Source organism: Poromitra crassiceps (assembly GCF_964638095.1).
Source record: "Poromitra crassiceps genome assembly, chromosome: 19".
Classification (NCBI taxonomy): Eukaryota; Metazoa; Chordata; class Actinopteri; order Beryciformes; family Melamphaidae; genus Poromitra; species Poromitra crassiceps.
In genome coordinates this window covers 15127383-15136395 of record NC_139646.1, presented here as the reverse complement: position 1 = coordinate 15136395, position 9013 = coordinate 15127383, and positions in this window count along the sequence as shown.

The following is a 9013-nucleotide window of genomic DNA, read 5'->3' as shown; positions in this document are numbered from 1 at the left end:
TATTACCGCTTGCTAGGCATCTCACACGCTACGAGCGCTCTATTCCTAGGCTCGCGGCTGCGCGTGCTCGCAGCCTCGCCCGCCCTGCAGCCCACAGCTCGTCTGTTGCGTGGCCTCGCCTGCCCTATTGGCGCTCGCAGTCTCCCTCTCTCTCCCTCAGTCTCCCTCAGTCGCTCAAATCTGGAGAATGAAGGATGTTGCAAAATCGATCGGAAACTGAATTTACGACCGCATAGCGAGGGCCCGCAGAGCTGACTCATAGCTCAAGAACATGACATCACATTGCTTTATGACATCATCAGTGAGATATGACATCACTATAGTAGTGACCTGGCCACCAGGCAGAGCCTTCTTGAACTGTACAGTATGACAACATTGATGATTTATGACATCATCAGTGGAATCATCAAGGATGACATTATCATAAACTATGACATCCTCACTGTCGACATCATAACTGTCGCCATCATTGTCACTGTAGTTATGACATCATCTAACAGAGTCCAGTGACGTAGTCCTGTAGTGTAGTGTAGTGTTCACATTACAGGCAAATCCGATTTGCTTTGCTGCTAGTCATTAATCATCATTATCTTGATTGGTTTCCCAAATCTGATTTGGAAGTGCATCCGCACTGCCACAAATCTGATTTGGGCATGTGTTCAAGTCGGATTTGTGTGTCCAGATACAATGAGCCAATGAGCCAACATAGAAAAAATAGAAAAATACCCGCACACTGGAGCAGCTCCAATATATTTAATTTAAACAGCTACTGCAAGGTCTTCATCAGGCAAATGTGATTGAATGATTTGCCTGATGAAGACCCCTGTGAGGGTCGAAAGCTTGCAGTAGCTGTTTAAATTAAATATATTGGAGCTGCTCCAGTGTGCGGGTATTTTTCTATCTTTTCTATATTGTGCCTCTGTACCCAGCACCTGGCCTAACAAAAGGTTGGATGTGCACACAAACCTTCTATTCCAATGAGCCAACATACAATGGCTCTGGAAGTGTTTGCATGTCTGCTCTCTGCTCTTCAAGTCCCCACCCCCTGCAAGACGCTCTCAAATGTGATTTGGGTCATCAGCGCGTCCACACTGAAGTCACATCAGTCGAAAGCAGATTGGAAATCAGATTTGGCCTCCTAGTCTGAAACTGGATTGAACATGGCCTTAGAGTTCAGTTGATCTGGGTGAAGCAATCTCTTGTAAAAAAGCATGTGAAGTGATGTTATTCAATTGGAAATGATGTCATACAATTGCTCGATCAGGTAGTTGTGGGATAGTCATCTAAGATGTAGTCACCCAAGAGGTCATCTGGAAGTAATATCACTCGGGTAGAGTGTGTGTGTGTGTGTGTGTGTGTGTGTGTGTGTGTGTGTGTGTGTGTGTATGTATTTGTGTGTTGAATGCATTTGCTCATTTGTAATATCACTTGAGCAGCTGAGATTTTTGGCACAGGAAAGATTGACATCGCCATTTTCAAATTGCCCCCTCGCCATTTTTCAACTGCCCCCCTCAGGCACTATCCTGGAGTCGGGCCTGGTCCTAGTTATGTGTAGTTTGCGAAGGATCAGTATAGTAGTCTATTCAATGGATCTTTGGTACGAACGAAGGGAACCGAGTCCTACTTGAGAGACGTTCTTTTTATCATTGTGCCCAAATTTCACTGCCTGCCGTAAATCATGTGTAGCCTACATGTGTTGAATCCGAAAGCATTTGACAATAAATTGGCATGGCGGATGCCGGTTTTCTCTACTTGCTTGCCGAATCCAGAGCTCTGGCCTTCAAAGAGCCGTAATTGCCATGACTACTCTGAGATTAAAGCAGACATCTCACATATAGAAGAGTATAAGAAGGTACAGTTTTTAGCCTCCCAGTTATCGTATTCTGTCTCCGAATTAGATACAGCCATAAGGACACAGTCCTGCTCTTGCTCTTTCGATTTTGTTAAAGTTGCTTCAACGGGCGCAAAGTATCTAACTGATGTATGAACATTAGTGCCATCGATCCACATAATCCTCCCCTCCTTTACAATGTCGTCCAGGCCAATCCACCATCCTTGTGTTTCCCCGTACTTGTTATTGTACTGTGTTATTAGGTTAGTCAGGAAGATCTGTTTTTCCTCACTTTTAATTATAACCAGGTCGCCACCATTTCTGCGACAGTGTACGCGGGCTCGCTGCCACTTGTGCTCCTGCCTCTGCAGGAATAAACAGTGGGAGTCATGCTGCTCCCAGCCGGTCGGGCAGGGGTCACACAACATCGTCTCCTTGTTGCAGAAGTCCCACAGGAACGCAGTTCTGTTAGAGGAAAAGATAGCCTTTAAGCGTTTGTATTTCACACACTGAATGGTGGAGATGACCACGGATACGCATAAAGCCAAAACGATGACTGCATTCACGAATCCGGCACAGCTTTGTGCACCTTTGGACCTGTGTATCCTTTGGACATTGGATGTCATCTGCTCTCTCTCAGGTATCTGATTGAAAAGCTGATTTTCTGGGCTTGGCTGTCCTTGGCTCTGTTCCTCTAGGCTCTGCTGTCTGTTGTTCTCCCAATAACCAGAGGAGAGCAATTGGTTTATTGAGTTTGAGTCATATTGTGTAGGCACTGTATTTAGCTGCTGCGCATCGAAAGTGTTGGTCATCCTGTTCTGATGGAGAAACAACCTCCCACCACCTATATAGCCTCAGCCGGGAGGGGTTAGGACATCACTGATGATGTCATAACTCGAAGGACGACAAGGTCTATGACATCATTAGCCCAGCTCGAAGGACCGTACTGTCTGTGACATCACTAGCAGATGAGGTCTATCATCAGTGCTTTAGACATCACTGATAATGTCTATATATATATATATATAGAGAGAGAGATATGGGTTATAGGCCAGCTGGCTAGCTGACCACGCTATTGTCTGTCCTGCTTAGATTTGCTTTTTATTCTTTCTTGTTCTTTTCCCTTGTGTTTCTGTGTTTTAATTGTTGCCTATTATGTCATGTGTTTTTGTCTTGGATCCCAGGAAGACTAGCTATCATCCAGGCGGCAGCTAATGGGGATCCTTTTTAATAAACAATAAACCTTGATTTATCTTACGTTGTTTTATGTAGGCTAATGGTAACAGAATCCATGGCCATTTTTCCATGTGTTTGCATACCATCAAGGTCCAATTTGTAAGATTCCTCCACAATAATAACAACACAAAGCCACAAACCTTTGTTACAACTGTTGCTCAAAGATTGTTTAAATAATCACACTGCATCCATCTTTAAGTCAGCGGGCCAGACCATAGATAAACACTCTTTATCTCTATGGTAAATCATCTCTTAGTCCTCTGTGACAGTATTCTCCTGTGTGTACCCTCTAACACAGAGGTGGGCAACTATTTTTCATGGGGGGCCACATGAGAAATCCAGATTGTTGCCGGGGGCCGAACAAATATTGTCATGCCGTAACCCAGGGATGGGCAACTTTGATGATAGAGAGGGCCACAAAAAAAGTCCTCGCTACCAGATTTTGCTGAGGGGTGAACGGCGCCAACGCGAAAAAATTGGGGCATTTGAAGCCAGGTTTAGAGGAATAACTCATTTTAAATTAACAGTTGTGATGTCATTATTCAGTCTTAACCACCAATATTTGATCCTTTTCTCACTCACTCCTATGTCACCACACTCTCCCTGCAGGGCTTGAAATTTACTTTTTTCACCACCATATGGCTGTTAGATTTTAAAGTGACCAGCCTATTAGAATTTCCACTATCCAAAATGTTTTTCTTGAAACAAACAAGAATATGAGTGGGTTAATTTAAGCATAAGTATCAGTAAGTGGCCGGGATTCTCAAAGCCTGTGTTGAGGTTCACACGAACATGCACTCTTGAAGCTAAATAAATCCAAAACCAACAAGTTAATTATTTAAATTTCTACCTCAATGTAGAACAGCCATTTCTTACACATGAGATTACTTTTGGCCTTTTAGTCATAAAGATTATTGAAAGATATTCCATATTCCAGACTGAAATGCTATAACAGAAGAATATTGGCCAGAATGACATGAACATTTGGACACTTATTCAGCGGGTATCTTGCATGTTGCGTTCAGGTGCACCTCTGTGTGTGTGTGATTGAGAAATGAGATGCAGGTGGTGTTCATCCTAATTGGCCTGGTCAGGTGTCAGATTGCTGCTGGATGATTGGCTGGTGGAGAGCATTTAAGACAGCTGATGCCATCCTGTCGCCCCTTGCTCTCCTCATTCCCAACGATGATGGCTGCTGTGCTGACTGCTGTGTTCTGTCAGGTAGGAACTGTGTGTAGACCTACTTTAGTAGTTCTGCAGAACTTTATTAAGATGTGTCTTTATCTTGGTAGACCTGTGCAGTCTAAACTGTAAATAGTTACCTTCCAGATCTACACTTTTGTACACTGTAAATAACACTTACCCAAGTAGCAGAAAGTAGGGGGAGAAGCCCTTTAGTTTTTTGTAACATTTTCTCATGTTTATTTTGTAGGAGCTTATAGGTAAGAGCTGTGTCTCTTATTTAATCCATCATTTTCTTTTCTTAGGTAAATTTAAGGTTGGGGATTAGTTTGATTGGTTAGTTGTGTTGGGGCCATGCTGTGCTCTGAAACTAAGCCTGCTACTTGTGAACTTGTGATGGTGGTTTGGCTGATCATCCTTGGGAGTGGGAAGAGTGCGCTTTTGTGTTGCGGTCCGGTTCCCAGAGGCCGGTTCCTAACATAATTGGGTGCTCGTCTGCTTTTCTCATTCGTCAGCACGTCCTGTGTGTGTATATATATATTTTATATGTTTGTCTGGTGGGCAGTCTTTGTGCAGGTGGTAAATGGTGTTAGTCAAGGTGCCTTTGCATGGAGCTGAGGAAGCTCATGGTGGTAAAGCTGGTGGAGATGTTTGTTGGAGGAGCCGGTCAGAGGGGACCAGTAAGACTGAGGAGGGGCGTGACAAGGCAGGGCCGTCAGTAGCACCGTTTCTCCTCTTTCTGTGTAGACTGCTACCCTACAAGAGTCTCCGTACATAGACTTGCCTGTCACTCTGACTCCCAAGCCGTCTAAATCAGCGATACAGACGTATTTACAAGTGTCACAGAAACATTTCAAAACCACATATTGAGAAGAAGAGTTCATAGCTTCTCGACATCTGGGTTAGAAAGCTCGACGCTGCTCATAAATGCCTCTTTTCATCTGAAGTCTGCGCTGGTGATATTTTTTACCGAGCCTTTGGCCAGAGTGGCGCTGTGACGGCTGAAAGCTCTAACCCGGAAAAAATATCACCAGCACAGACTTCAGATTAAGAGGCATTTATGAGCAGCGTCGAGCTTTCTAACCCAGACGTCGAGAAGCCATGAACTCTTAATATGTGGCTTTGAAATGTTTCTGTGACACTTGTACATACGTCTATCACTGATTTAGACGGCTTGGGAGTCAGAGTCACAGGCAAGTCTATGTACAGAGACGGGACTCTTGTAGGGTAGCATAGTCTACACAGAAATGAGAAATGGTGCTACTGATGGCCCTGCCTTGTCACGCCCCTCCTCAGTCTTACTGGTCCCCTCTGACCGGCTCCTCCTCCAACAAACATCTCCACCAGCTTTACCACCATGAGCTTCCTCAGCTCCATGCAAAGGCACCTTGACTAACACCATTTACCACCTGCACAAAGACTGCCCACCAGACAAACATATAAAATATATATATACTCAGACGACGTGCTGACTAACGAGAAAAGCGGGCGACCCCCTATTATGTTAGGAACGGGCCTCGGGGAAGGGGACGGCAACACAGAAGTGCCCCCACTCTTCCCACTCCCAAAGATGATCAGCCAAACCACCATCACAAGTAGCAGGTTTAGTTTCAGAGCACAGCATGGCCCCAACATCAACAAATCAAACTAATCGCCAACCTTAAACTTACCTAAGAAAAGGATGGATTAAAAAAAAATAGACACAGCTCTCACCTATAAGCTCCTACAAAATAAACATGAGCAAATGTTACAAAACTAAAGGGCTTCTCCCTCCTACTTGGGTAAGAGTTATTTAGTGTAAAAAAAGTATAGATCTGGAAGGTAGCTATTTACATTTTAGACTGCACAAGTCTACCTAGACAAAGACAGCTCTACAAGTTCTCAAGAACTACGAAAGTAGGCCCACACAGTTCCTACCTCACCTGACAGAACAAAGAGTCAGCCATCATCGTTGGCAATGACAGCATCCCCAAACCCATTCAGAAACAGGGGAAATACAATGTTTGGTCTATCATTCAAAACTCAATTTGCTACAGAATTAAACAGTTTATGTCATGTGTTCACAGCATTCCTTTCATAAGTGTGTGATTGAACTATGAGTCCACTCATTGTACTCCTAATTCCCAACTATGATGACTCTTTGCTGTGTTCTGTCAGGTAGGAACTGTGTAGGCTTTCTTAGTTCTTCAGAACTTGAAGATGTGTTATCTTGGTGGACCTGTGCAGTCTAAACTGTAAATAGCTACTTCCAGCACTACACTTTTCTTACCCAAGTAAAGTAGGAGGGAGAAGCCCTTTAGTTTTTTGTAACATTTTCTCATGTTTATTTTGTAGGAGCTTATAGGTGAGAGCTGTCTTTATTTAATCCATCCTTTTCTTAGGTAAGTTTAAGGTTGGGGATTAGTTTGTTGTTGGGGCCATGCTGTGCTCTGAAACTAAACCTGCTACTTGTGAACTTGTTATGGTGGTTTGGCTGATCATCCTTGGGAGTGGGAAGAGTGGGGGCACTTTTGTGTTGCGGTCCCGTTCCCCGAGGCCAGTTCCTAACATAATTGGGGGCTCGTCTGCTTTTCTCATTCGTCAGCACGTCGTCTGTGAGTGTGTGTGTGTATATATATATTTTATATGTTTGTCTGGTGGGCAGTCTTTGTGCAGGTGGTAAATGGTGTGCATGGAGCTGAGGAAGCTCATGGTGGTAAAGCTGGTGGAGAGAGAGGTTTGTTGGAGGAGGAGCCGGTCAGAGGGGACCAGTAAGACTGAGGAGGGGCGTGACAAGGCAGGGCCGTCAGTAGCACCATTTCTCCTCTTTCTGTGTAGACTATGCTACCCTACAAGAGTCCCGTCTCCGTACATAGACTTGCCTGTGACTGACTCCCAAGCCGTCTAAATCAGCGATACAGACGTATTTACAAGTGTCACAGAAACATTTCAAAGCCACATATTGAGAAGAAGGGTTCATCGCTTCTCGACGTCGGGGTTAGAAAGCTCGACGCTGCTCATAAATGCCTCTTTTCATCTGAAGTCTGTGCTGGTGATATTTTTTCCAGGTTAGAGCTCCCAGCCGTCAGAGCGCTCAACAGCGCCACTCTGGCCGAAAGCTTGGTAAAAAATATCACCAGCACAGACTTCAGATGAAAAGAGGCATTTATGAGCAGCGACGAGCTTTCTAACCCCGACGTCGAGAAGCTATGAACCCTTCTTCTCAATATGTGGCTTTGAAATGTTTCTGTGACACTTGTAAATACGTCTGTATCGCTGATTTAGACGGCTTGGGAGTCAGAGTGACAGGCAAGTCTATGTACGGAGACTCTTGTAGGGTAGCAGTCTACACAGAAAGAGGAGAAACGGTGCTACTGACGGCCCTGCCTTGTCACGCCCCTCCTCAGTCTTACTGGTCCCCTCTGACCGGCTCCTCCTCAAACAAACATCTCCACCAGCTTTACCACCATGAGCTTCCTCAGCTCCATGCAAAGGCACCTTGACTAACACCATTTACCACCTGCACAAAGACTGCCCACCAGACAAACATAAAATATATATATACACACACACACACTCACAGACGACGTGCTGACGAATGAGAAAAGCAGACGAGCACCCAATTATGTTAGGAACCGGCCTCGGGGAACCGGACCGCAACACAAAAGTGCCCCCACTCTTCCCACTCCCAAGGATGATCAGCCAAACCACCATCACAAGTTCACAAGTAGCAGGTTTAGTTTCAGAGCACAGCATGGCCCCAACACAACACCAATCAAACTAATCCCCAACCTTAAATTTACCTAAGAAAAGAAAATGATGGATTAAATGAGACACAGCTCTTACCTATAAGCTCCTACAAAATAAACATGAGAAAATGTTACAAAAAACTAAAGGGCTTCTCCCCCTACTTTCTGCTACTTGGGTAAGTGTTATTTACAGTGTAGCTACAAAAGTGTAGATCTGGAAGGTAACTATTTACAGTTTAGACTGCACAGGTCTACCAAGATAAAGACACATCTTAATAAAGTTCTGCAGAACTACTAAAGTAGGTCTACACACAGTTCCTACCTGACAGAACACAGCAGCACAGCAGCCATCATCGTTGGGAATGAGGAGAGCAAGGGGCGACAGGATGGCATCAGCTGGCTTAAATGCTCTCCACCAGCCAATCAGCCAGCAGCAATCTGACACCTGACCAGGCCAATTAGGATGAACACCACCTGCATCTCATTTCTCAATCACACACACACAGAGGTGCACCTGAATGCAACATGCAAGATACCCGCTGAATAAGTGTCCAAATGTTCATGTCATTCTGGCCAATATTCTTCTGTTATAGCATTTCAGTCTGGAATATGGAATATCTTTCAATAATCTTTATGACTAAAAGGCCAAAAGTAATCTCATGTGTAAGAAATGGCTGTTCTACATTGAGGTAGAAATTTAAATAATTAACTTGTTGGTTTTGGATTTATTTAGCTTCAAGAGTGCATGTTCGTGTGACCCTCAACACAGGCTTTGAGAATCCCGGCCACTTACTGATACTTATGCTTAAATTAACCCACTCATATTCTGGTTTATTTCAAGAAAAACATTTTGGATAGTGGAAATTCTAATTGGCTGGTAACTTTAAAATCTAGCAGCCATATTGGCAGGTGGTGAAAAAAGTTAATTTCAAGCCCTGCAGGGAGAGTGTGGTGACATAGGAGTGAGTGAGAAAAGGATAAAATATTGGTGGTTAAGACTGAATAATGACATCACAACTGTTAATTTAAAATGAGT